Raw genomic sequence first — 10,487 nt, 5'->3', positions numbered from 1 at the left:
TTCCCTTCCTTTCTACTCACTCCCACCCTTCTTCCAAGGAAAAATGCCTATTTATGCTAGTGTTGTTTTGGGGAATCTAGGTTTTTCCCAAAGGAGAGAAATTCAAAATATTATCACATATCTTAGATGAAAGGACAGTTTACGTTCTTCCCCCAAATAAAACAATGATTAGCATAAAAAGAATTAGAGTGTGCATTAAAAAAAAAAAAAAAAACTTAAATAGGACTTGTAAATGCAACTTGTAGCCAAGTTGTAATTTGTAATTATCTTCCAAGAGGCTAAAACAATGATTCAGTTTGACAGTGTTCAAATTCATGATTTTACATTTTTCATGACCAAGTTTCATTCAAACACTGTGTGTGTGTGTGTGTGTGTGTGTGTGTGTGTGTGTTTACAAGGCAGATATTTCCAATGGCTCCTCTTTCTCAAATGCCAACTCTTCATCTTGTTTAGACTGCTACTACCACCACCACAATTGACCACTTCGGTAAAGAACTACAGCCATAGTTTTAGTGCCTTTCCAAAGCCTCATGACTTTCTGAAATTTGCAAAGTCTTCTGGGCTCATCTTTCTTGAAGTTTTGACTCAGTCACTACTCTTAATGTATATAGAGCACTCTATATACATAGGATATCCTCTATATATTCTACAATCTTAGGGTACGTTTAAACCTTTCCACTAAAAGTGACATATCTTTTCTCCACTGAACTACTGTAAACCTCTTCTCCCTTCTGCTCCTCCATAAATTACAGCATGAATAAGACAATTTAAATGCTGTATAGGATGGGCTTGAACTCAGGACTGCCTGATTGAGAACAGCTCTCCTCTCCATGGGACAGGCTCTCTGTCCCGTACAAATCTTTCCCAGACACTCATGAAGTCAATAACAAGGAAGGAAGTATCAAAAAAGGAATCTACACTACATTTGTCTATTCCAGGACTCCTTTTCAATCTGGGCGCCTTCTTCAACTTCACAGAACTGTTAGGGGTTGCAAGATATTTGAGAAATTATCTAGTAGAATGTCTTCATTTTACAGTAGAAGAAACCGAGACGGGCAAAGGAAATGGTGAATCCATCAAAGTAAGCAACAGAGCAGTTCCAAGATTCGAACGCAAGACCTAGAACTTTGGACTCCTCGAGCTGAGAGCTAACGGACGCACCCACCTGTCAGTGATTTCCCCCTTTTTCGCATCCATATGAACCACGGACCTGACAAACACAGCCGCAGTTCAGTTTCCCTCCTGCCATTGCTAGGATTGCAGGCGGCTCTCTAGGGCTAAATCGGTTAAAACTGCTGTGGGCTCATAAGTCTCTAAACCTCCGGCCTCCAGTTACTTGTGATTTACCTGTTTATTCCCCCTTTAATTCTCCTTCCGAGCAGGCTGAGGGACCCAAGAGGGGACTTACCCGCCAGTTCTCTCAACCAGCCCTCTCCCCTGGCTTCATTCAACTTGTGTCCAGGATGAAGAAGATTTTCCACCTCAGCAAGAAGGGGCAGTTTCGCCTCTTCATCAAACTGCCTTGTTACTTGGAGTCCAAACTAAAAGTGCAATAAAAAATAAAGATAAAGTATGAAAAGTGCTGTATGAACGAACCACAAGATACTAGGTATGTATCACAGAAGGATACCTGGTCTGGAGCAAGGACCTCGGGAACATCCACAAAGTTGCATTGCTCGGGGATGTGGCGAAGGTGCAGCAGTCCCCTGCTCAGAAAGCACAACGTGAATGATCTGAATAAGGTGAAGGGGTAAGAGCAAATGTTTGGAGAGGGGTGGAGAAGGGAAGACCCACAACAGAGTAGCCAAAGACACTCCCCATCCTTCCATGTGAGTCCTTGCCCCCCCCACCACCATTAACCCTCCGAAAAGAAATCCCTCTCAGCACCTGGGACAGGATCAAGGTCAGACTTTTCCTCCTAGGGATTAGATAACAAGTACTGAAAATTGGAGCCACCTGTCTTTCCTGCTTATTTTTTTTTTTTATTAATTTTTTTTGGTAGTGACAGTACTGCTTTATTTGGACATCTACTATAGTTAGAGTATGGGTAGAGTATACCCATACTAAGAGAATAGTGAAAAGAACAGAACATGAAATCAAAGCCACTTCTTGCTTGCATGACCCGGGAAGTCTTTCAGCCTCTCTGGATGTGGTTTTCTCCTTATATAAAATAGGGCTGGAAGAGGTCGAAAAGTGTTCTGTTTGTTTGTTTGTTTGTTTATTTCTTAAATTAAAACTTTTTATTTTCAAAACATATGCATTGATAATTTTCCACATTGACCCTTGCATTGCCTTGTGTTCCAAATTTTCTCCTTCTTTCCCCCACTCCCTCTCTTAGATGGCAATCAATCCAATATATGTTATATATGCTAAATTACATGTTAAATCCAATATATGTAAACATATTTATACGATTATCTTGCAGCACAAGAAAAATCAGATAAAGAAAATGAGTAAGAAAACCACATGCAAGCAAGCAACAACAAAAAGAGAATGTTAGGTTATGATCCATACTCAGTTCCCACAATCCCTTCTCGATGTAGATGGCTCGCTTCATCACAAGATCCTTGGAACCGGCCTCAGCATTCCCATTGTTGGAAAGTGTCATGTCCAGAACTGATCAGCATGTTGCTGTGTACAGTGATCTCCTGGTTCTGCTCATTTTACTTAGCATCAGTTCATGTAAGTCTCTCCAGACCTCTCGAAAACCATCCTGCTAATTGTTTCTTATAAAACAATAATATCCCATAACATTCATATACCAGAACTTATTCAGCCATTCTCCAACTGAGGGACATCGACTCAGATTCCAATTTCTTGAAAATGGCTGCCACAAATATTTTTGCACATGTGGGTCCCTTTCTCTCTTTTAAGATCTCTTTGGGGTACAAGCCCAGCAAAAAGATTGTTGGATCAAAGGGCATGCACAGTTTGATAAGTTTTTGATCACAGTTCCAAATTGCTCTCCAGAATGGCTAATTCGGTTCACAATTCCACTAACATTGTGTGTGTCCCAGTTTTCCCACATCCACTCCAACATTCATCATTATCTTTTCCTATCATCTTGGCCAATCTGAGAGATGTGTAGTGATATCTCATAGTTGTCTTAATTTGCATTTCTCTGATCAATAGTGATTTAGAGCACCCTTTCATATGACTAGAAATGGTTTTAATTGCTTCACCTGAAAATTATTAATATCCTTTGATCATTTATCAATTGGAGAATGTCTTGAATTCTTATAAATTTGAGTCAATAATCTCTATATTGTAGAAATGAGCCCTTTATCATCATAATTCTTTAACGTAAAACTGTTTTCCCAATTGATTGCTTCCCTTCTAATCTTGTCTGCATTAGTTTTGTTTGTACAAAAACTTTTAAACTTAATATAATCAGAATTATGTATTTGGTGTTCAGTTATGAGTTCCAGTTCTTCTTTGGTCACAAATTTCGTCCTTCTCAACAGATCTGAATGACAAACTATTCTATGTTCTGCTAGTTTGCTTCTAATATCACTCTTTATTGTGGAATACCAATGACAGACCTGCTAGCACTCATAGAGACCATGAAAGCAAGAAAAGGAGAAACACCGGTGTTTATGGTCAAGACATTTTATTTTTTGCTGAGCTTTCTCTCTTTTTTTTTCCTTCTATGCATATTTCTACATTTATCTTGAGGCACAAGAAAAATCACATCAACAAGGGGAGAAAAAGAAAGAAAACAAAAAGCAAATAACAAAGAATGTGAAAATACCAGATTGTGATTCACATTAAGTCTCCCCATTCCTCTTTTTAGATATAGATGTCTTTCTCCATCACAAATTTATGAGAATTGGTCTGAATCACCATCTTGCTGTGTACAATGTTCTCTTAGTTCTGCTCACTTCACTCAGCATTAGTTTGTGTAATTCTCTCCAGGTCTTTCTAAAATCATCCTGCTGATCATTTCTTATAGAAAAATAATATTCTATAACATTCATATACCATAACTTATTCAGTCATTCCTCAATTAATGAACATTCACTCAATTTCCAATTGCTCGCCTCGATAAAAAAGACTGCTACAAATATTTTTGCACATGTAGATCCTTTTCCAATTTTATGATCTTTTTTGGTCTACAGAACCAGTAGAAACACTGCTGGATCAAAGGGTATACCCAGGTTGATAGCCCTTTGGGCATAATTCCAAATTGCTCTCCAAAATGTTTGGATCAGTTTACAGGGAGTAGTCACTTGTTTTCTGAGAGCAGTGATAAAACACATCTAGAGTTTTCCTATGACTAGTGGTAGTTACCAAATTTTTATTCATGTCTTTTCTTTCTGTCTCCTTCCTTTCTCTCCCCCTGTCTCTGTTTCTGCCTATGTCTCTTTCTTTCTCCTGTTATGGCTTCACTATCAGTAGGAACTAAAATCAGGAAGTCAGAGACCTTAGAGTGAATTTCTGGTGGAGAGCTTACTCCAGTAAGGGATATCCCTTCACTTATGCAGTCTCCAATTCTGTCAATTTCCCCAGGACTTTCATTGTAAGGATTCTGGAAGCTTAGAACTCAGTCTCTACATGCTGAATTCCCAGGACCAGTTTACTTTCTGTCTCCTCATACCAGCAGTCCAATTTTTTTTTTTTTACTATTTTAATAGTTTTTATTTACCAGATATATGCATGGGTAATTTTACAACCTTGACAATTGCCAAACCATTTGTTCTAATTTTTCCCTTCCTTCCCTCCCCCCAGATGGCAATACATGTTAAATATTTTAGAGTATAAATTAAATACAATATATGTATACATGTCCAAACAGTTGTTTGGCTGTACAAAAAGATTTGTACGGATTTTGAAATAGTGTACATTTAGCCTCTGAAGGCAATCAAAAATGCAAACGGACAAAATTAGAGGGATTGAGAATTCTATGTAGTGGTTCATAATCATCTCCTAGAGTTCTTTTGCTGGATGTAGCTGGTTCAGGTCATTACTTCTCTATTGGAATTGACTTGGTTCATCTCATTGTTGAAAATGGCCACATCCATCAGAATTGATCATCCTGTAGTATTGTTGTTGAAGTATACAAGTATCTCCTGGTCCTGCTCATTCATTCAGCATCAGTTCATGTAAATCTCTCCAGGTCTTTCTGAAATCATCCTGTGGGTCACTTCTGACAGAACAATAATATTCCATAATATTCATATCCCACAATTTATTCAGCCATTCTCCAATCGAGGGGCATCCAATTTCTGGCCCCCAAAAGAGGGCTGCCACAAACATTTTTGCACATACAGGTCCCTTTCCATTCTTTAATATCTCTTTGGGAGTAGTAACACTGTGGGGTCTAAGGGGATGCACAGTTTGATAACTTTTTGAGTATAGTTCCCAATTGCTCTCCATTATGGCTGGATGTATTCACAATTCCAACAACAAGGTACCAGTGTCCCTGTTTTCCCACATCCCCTCCAACAATTCAGCATTTCCTTTCCCTGTCATTCTATTTCAGAGTTGTCTTAATTTGCATTTCTCTGATTAATAATGAGTAGGAGCATCTTTTCATATGACTAGAAATAGTTTCAATTTCTTCATCTGAGAATTGTCTGTTCATAACCTTTGACCATTTATCAATTGGAGATTGGCTTGATTTCTTATAAATTAGAGTCAATTCTCTATATATTTTAGAAATGAGGCCTTTTTGGAAATGAGGCCTTTATTAAAACTTTTGATTGTAAAAATATTTTCCCAGTTTTTTTCCTTCTAATCTTGTCTGCATTAGTTTTGTTTGTACAAAGGCTTTTTAATTTGATATCAAAATTTTTGTATTTTGTGATCAATACTGATTCTAGTTCTTCTTTGGTCACAAATTTTGGTCCTCCTCCACAGGTCTGAGAGGTAAACTATCCTCTGTTCTTCTCATTTCATTCTTTATGCCTAAATCATGAACCCATTTTGATCTGATCTTGGTGTACTGTGTTATGTGTGGGTCAATGCCTACTTTCTGCCATACTAGTTTCCAATTTTCCCAGCAGTTTTTGTCAAACTGTGAATTCTTATCCCAGAAGCTGGGGTCTTTGGGTTTGTCAAACACTAGATTATTAAAGTTATTGACTATTTTGTCCTGTGAACCTAACCTATTCCACTGATCAACTAGTCTGTTTTTTAGCCAATACCAAATGATTTTGGTGACCCCTGCTTTATAATACAGTTTTAGATCTGGCACAGCTAGGCCACCTTCATTTGATTTTTTTTCATTACTTCCCTTGAAAATCTTGACCTTTTGTTTTTCCAGATGAATTTTGTTATTTTTTTCTAGGTCATTAAATAGTTTTAACTACTAAATAATTTATTTTTAAATAAATTTTAACTTTTTAACTAATAAATTATTTTAGGTAACACTGTCATCTTGATTATATTTGCTCTACCTATCCAAGAGCATTTAATATTTTTCTAATTGGTTAGATCTGACTTTATTTGTGTGCAAAGTGTTTTGTAGTTTTTGAGCCTTCTCTTAAGCTCTAAAACCACAAAGTTGCTAAGGAAACAAAAGAAAAACAAAAAGTAGATAAATCAATCACAGTATGAAGCGACTGTCAATTTAGGGTTCAAAGAAAAACTTTAATGTTTTCAGATAAAGTATCACCTTCTATCCAGCCTATTTACCATTCCATTCCAGCATATCTGTTCCCAGTCCTTTTCAGCCTTTGACTGTCTGCTGGCTGGCTCGAAGGAGGGTTTCAGTGCCAGATCAGAATGACCTGGAATTCTGCAAACTAATCACAGACTAAGCAAGTCTGATTGTTTGGGAAGCAGGCAATTTGTTGCAGAAGTACCAGGTGATCAATAACCACCAACTGTTTTGTACACACCCCCTGCAACTTGACAAAGCCAAGATATCTGTCAACAGAATGTAAATATCAACAAAGGAGCAGTGATAATAGAACCATGGCAGGAGAAGGCAAAGTGCCAAGAAATCAAGGCTTGCTGGAACAAATTCCTGAATTCATCAATGCCTTTGGGGTCAGATTGATTTGTAGAAGCCCAGTTCATATGATTTTTTCAAAGTTTGCCATATTAACACCATTCTTAGAAGGATGTTACAGCAGTGACATACAGAGGGTGAAATCTAAAATAACATTCCTTTTTTTTTTTCTTTCTTTTCTGAGACAATTGGGGTTAAGTGCCTTGCCCAGGGTCACACAGCTAGAAAGTGTTAGGTGTTGGAGATCAGATTGGCTCTCAGGTCCTCTTGAGTTCAGGGCTGGTGCCCTATTAGCAGCCCCACCTAGCTCCCCCTATAATCACATGTCAACATAAATTGTGGTTCTGAGTAATCTACATGATCTCCTAAAACTAATAATGTATCTCTTACTTCAATTATAAGTTGTAATAAATGTTGGTTAATAGCTTCTTGTTTTTTGCAAAGCAATAATGATATGCTGTAAACAACTGAAACAAATTAGAGCCTCTGTGGAAGATTGCCACCTGAAAAACTGCAAAGTGTTCATTAGCTTGGATAGACATAAAGGATGTGGTAGACCAAAGGATTGAGACAAACAGAGAAACAAGGAAGCTTTAGAGTTCTTTTAATTGCTCTTTGCAGGAGGTGTCCTGCCAAAGCAGCATAAGGTAAAATCACATGGTAAGGCTGAATAGAAGGGAAAAAACATTCTAAAATAGAATCACCTTGGTGGAGTAAGGCTGTAAGGTATTCGGGAGCAGGAGAAAGAGACAAGGTAACTGGAAGTTCTGGGTCATAATGATGAGACCCTGAGTGAAGAGAGTCTATATAACTTGTGCCAGAGCAGCTTTGGCTGCTGGAGTGAGAGAATAGGGGTGAAGAGCTTTAACTGAGAATTTAAGGGCAATCTTGGACAGAACCACTAGATGTCGCCCAAGATCATTTGATTCAATTGATCAGATTGGTGTGAGATGACAATTTATGCATAAGCATAAATGTGACTTAAATAACCCAAGGAGCAAAGAAGGTTACATGCCAACGACGCTAACTTCACTTTCTCCAGCAAATATAGAAGGGGAGCCAGACCTTCTGGAGCTTGTCAAGGGTGAGAAAATTGTTACTGGAGTAACTTGCTCTAGTATGTAGATAACTCTGCTCTGTTGGATTTGGCCAAAATCCACCCAGGATGATGTTCTGAAAGCGATATTTGTTCCCAGGGCTATCCAACAGCGATATTTGTTCCCAGGGCTATCCCACAGTTGTATAACAAGGGTGAATAATAGTTTGTTGTACTATATTTACCCCATGGATGAGAAGGGAAACTGAGGGCCAGGGTTACAGATTGCTATAGTTATTGACTGTTTTGACCATGAAATTAACCTATTCCAGTGATCAGCTACTCTATTTGTCAGCAAAATGGTTTTGCTGCCTATTAATTTTTTAAAACTATTTTAATAAAACTTTTTATTTTCAAAACATATGCATCGATAATCTGACACTGACCCTTGCATAGCCTTATGTTTCAGATTGCTCCTCCTTGCCCCCACTCTTTCCCCTAGATGGCAAGCAATCTAGTATATGTTAAACATGTTAAAATATATGTTAAATCTAATATGTATAAACATATACTTTTCTTGCTGCACAAGAAAAATCAGATTAAAAAAAGGAAAGTAAATGAGCAAGAAAACAAAATGCAAGTGAATAAAAAATAAAAGAGTGAGAATGTTTAAGTCGTGATCCATATTCAGTTCCCACAGTTCTCTCTTTGGATGCAGATGGCTTTCTTCACCACAAGATCATTGGAACTGGCATCAATCATCTCATTGTTGGAAAGTGCCTGTTCATTTTTAATGAATGAAAAATTGCTTTTTATTTTAAAACAAAAACTAACTTATTCTTCATTAGTGATGATGTGGGAGGAAATACTATTCTCTTATGCTGAAATTCTGTCATGTCTAAAATGAAGGGAATTTTCTTGGCAAAGTTGCTGGAATGGTTTGCTGTTTCCTTAAGTTCATTTTGACAAATGAAGCAAACCTTGTTAAGTGACTCGTCTGCCTAGTCACACAACAAGGAAGTGTTAAGTGTCTAAAGACAGATTTGAATTCAAACCCTCCTAATTCCAGCGCAAGTGCTTTTTCCTTTTTGCCATCTAGGTGCCCCTCAAGATGACTCTTCCTGACTCTAGACCCAGATCTCTTATTCATTATGCCACCTAACTACCCCATCTGGTGAAATATGTGAAGAATAAAGGTGCCAAGGCCAAAAGTTGTTGCTTCTATTAAACCATTACTATTTGTGTCAGCAATAGGTACAGAGAAATGAAGGAGCAGGGATTACCCCTGCATTGGACGAGGTCAGTCAGAGGAGTTCATCACCAAGGGAGACTGCAGAGAGGTAGAGATGAGAACTGAAAAAAGACCATTGGATTTGGCAATTAAGAGATCACTAATAATTTTGAAGAATTTGGAAGATAGAACACAGAGTATTAGAAGAAAATGACAGGAGAGGAAGTGGAGATACCAGTTGTCAACGGGCTTCTTAAGGCATTTAGCTACAAAAGACAGTAGGGATTTGGGATGATAGAGGGTATGGATTGAATAAGTAAAGGTTCTTTGGGGATGTTTGTAGGCAAGCAGGGGAATAGCCAGGATGCAGGGAATGATTGAAGTTAAGTGAGAAGAGGAATGTTTAAAGAGAAATGATAGGTGAGATAGAATGGTATTGCTTGTATGTGTAGAGGCATTTTCATTGGCAAGGAGAAGCGCCACCTCTTCATGTGAGAGAGGTGAAGGAGAAGACAGTGGCTGAAAGTATTTGATTGATTAAATGAGATAAATAGTCTTTCAGAACCCGGCTGAGGTTATGTAGTAGTAGCCCACAGTTGCATTCTTTTCTGTAGCATGTATATAAGGGCAAAGGCAGTGCAGGGCAGGAGTGATTCAAGGGCAGGAATGATTCAAGACTGAGTCTGAGAAAGATACAGTTGGCAATTTGATAAGTGGGTATGTAGAGTTGAACAGACAAATTGAATGCTTCGCCAGGGAATCAAAATGGGGAAAGAAGAAAAGCTAGTCCAGAAGGGATGGTCTAATCTGGGATTAGAGGTCAGGTCTGGATGAAGAACAGGGTTTAAATTTGCAAAGAGGTGGGATGAGAATAGAGTGTGATCAAATAAGAAATTGAGAATTTATAAGGGCAGCAGTGCTGTATTATTTGGTGATCAGAGGTCTAACTATCTTTGTATCAGGTCAAGGTATGATGAAGTATACTGTATGAAATGAGAAAGTTGAGGAAATAGAAAATGAGGGTATTTCTGGGAGCACAAAATGTATGTTGAAGAAGTATGATGCATTGGAAAGGAGAGAGAGAGATTGTCAGATTACATGGGTCAAAACAACTAAGTGTAAATCAGATACTTATAAACTGAAGTGGGAGTAGTCTCAGATGGAACGCTCTAGTTTTAAGGGTGATAAAGCATGTATAGAAGGCAAGACTTTAGCTGAGACTTGAAGGAAGCCAGGAGATGGAAGTGAGGAGCATTCCAGGTATG

General features: G+C 38.1%; 1 long non-coding RNA gene across 6 annotated transcripts in view; it reads left to right on the top strand.

Annotated features, from left to right (window-relative positions):
* The first annotated feature begins 1,103 nt into the window (after positions 1–1,103).
* Positions 1,104–10,487, top strand: part of LOC141544612 (uncharacterized) — a 35,291-nt gene continuing 25,907 nt past the window's right edge. For 2 of the 6 annotated variants that reach the window (XR_012482699.1, XR_012482697.1), the window contains exons 1-2: positions 1,117–1,750; positions 2,426–2,682. This is a non-coding gene — a long non-coding RNA (uncharacterized LOC141544612). Of the gene's footprint in view, positions 1,751–2,425; positions 2,683–10,487 lie in introns of all 6 variants that reach the window. The other 4 variants (XR_012482700.1, XR_012482701.1, XR_012482696.1 and 1 more) reach the window with 4 other exon arrangements.

This window comes from Sminthopsis crassicaudata, chromosome 5 (genome assembly GCF_048593235.1).
Source record: "Sminthopsis crassicaudata isolate SCR6 chromosome 5, ASM4859323v1, whole genome shotgun sequence".
Classification (NCBI taxonomy): Eukaryota; Metazoa; Chordata; class Mammalia; order Dasyuromorphia; family Dasyuridae; genus Sminthopsis; species Sminthopsis crassicaudata.
Note: the sequence above shows the minus strand (reverse complement) of the source record. Positions and strands in the feature narration are given on the sequence as shown.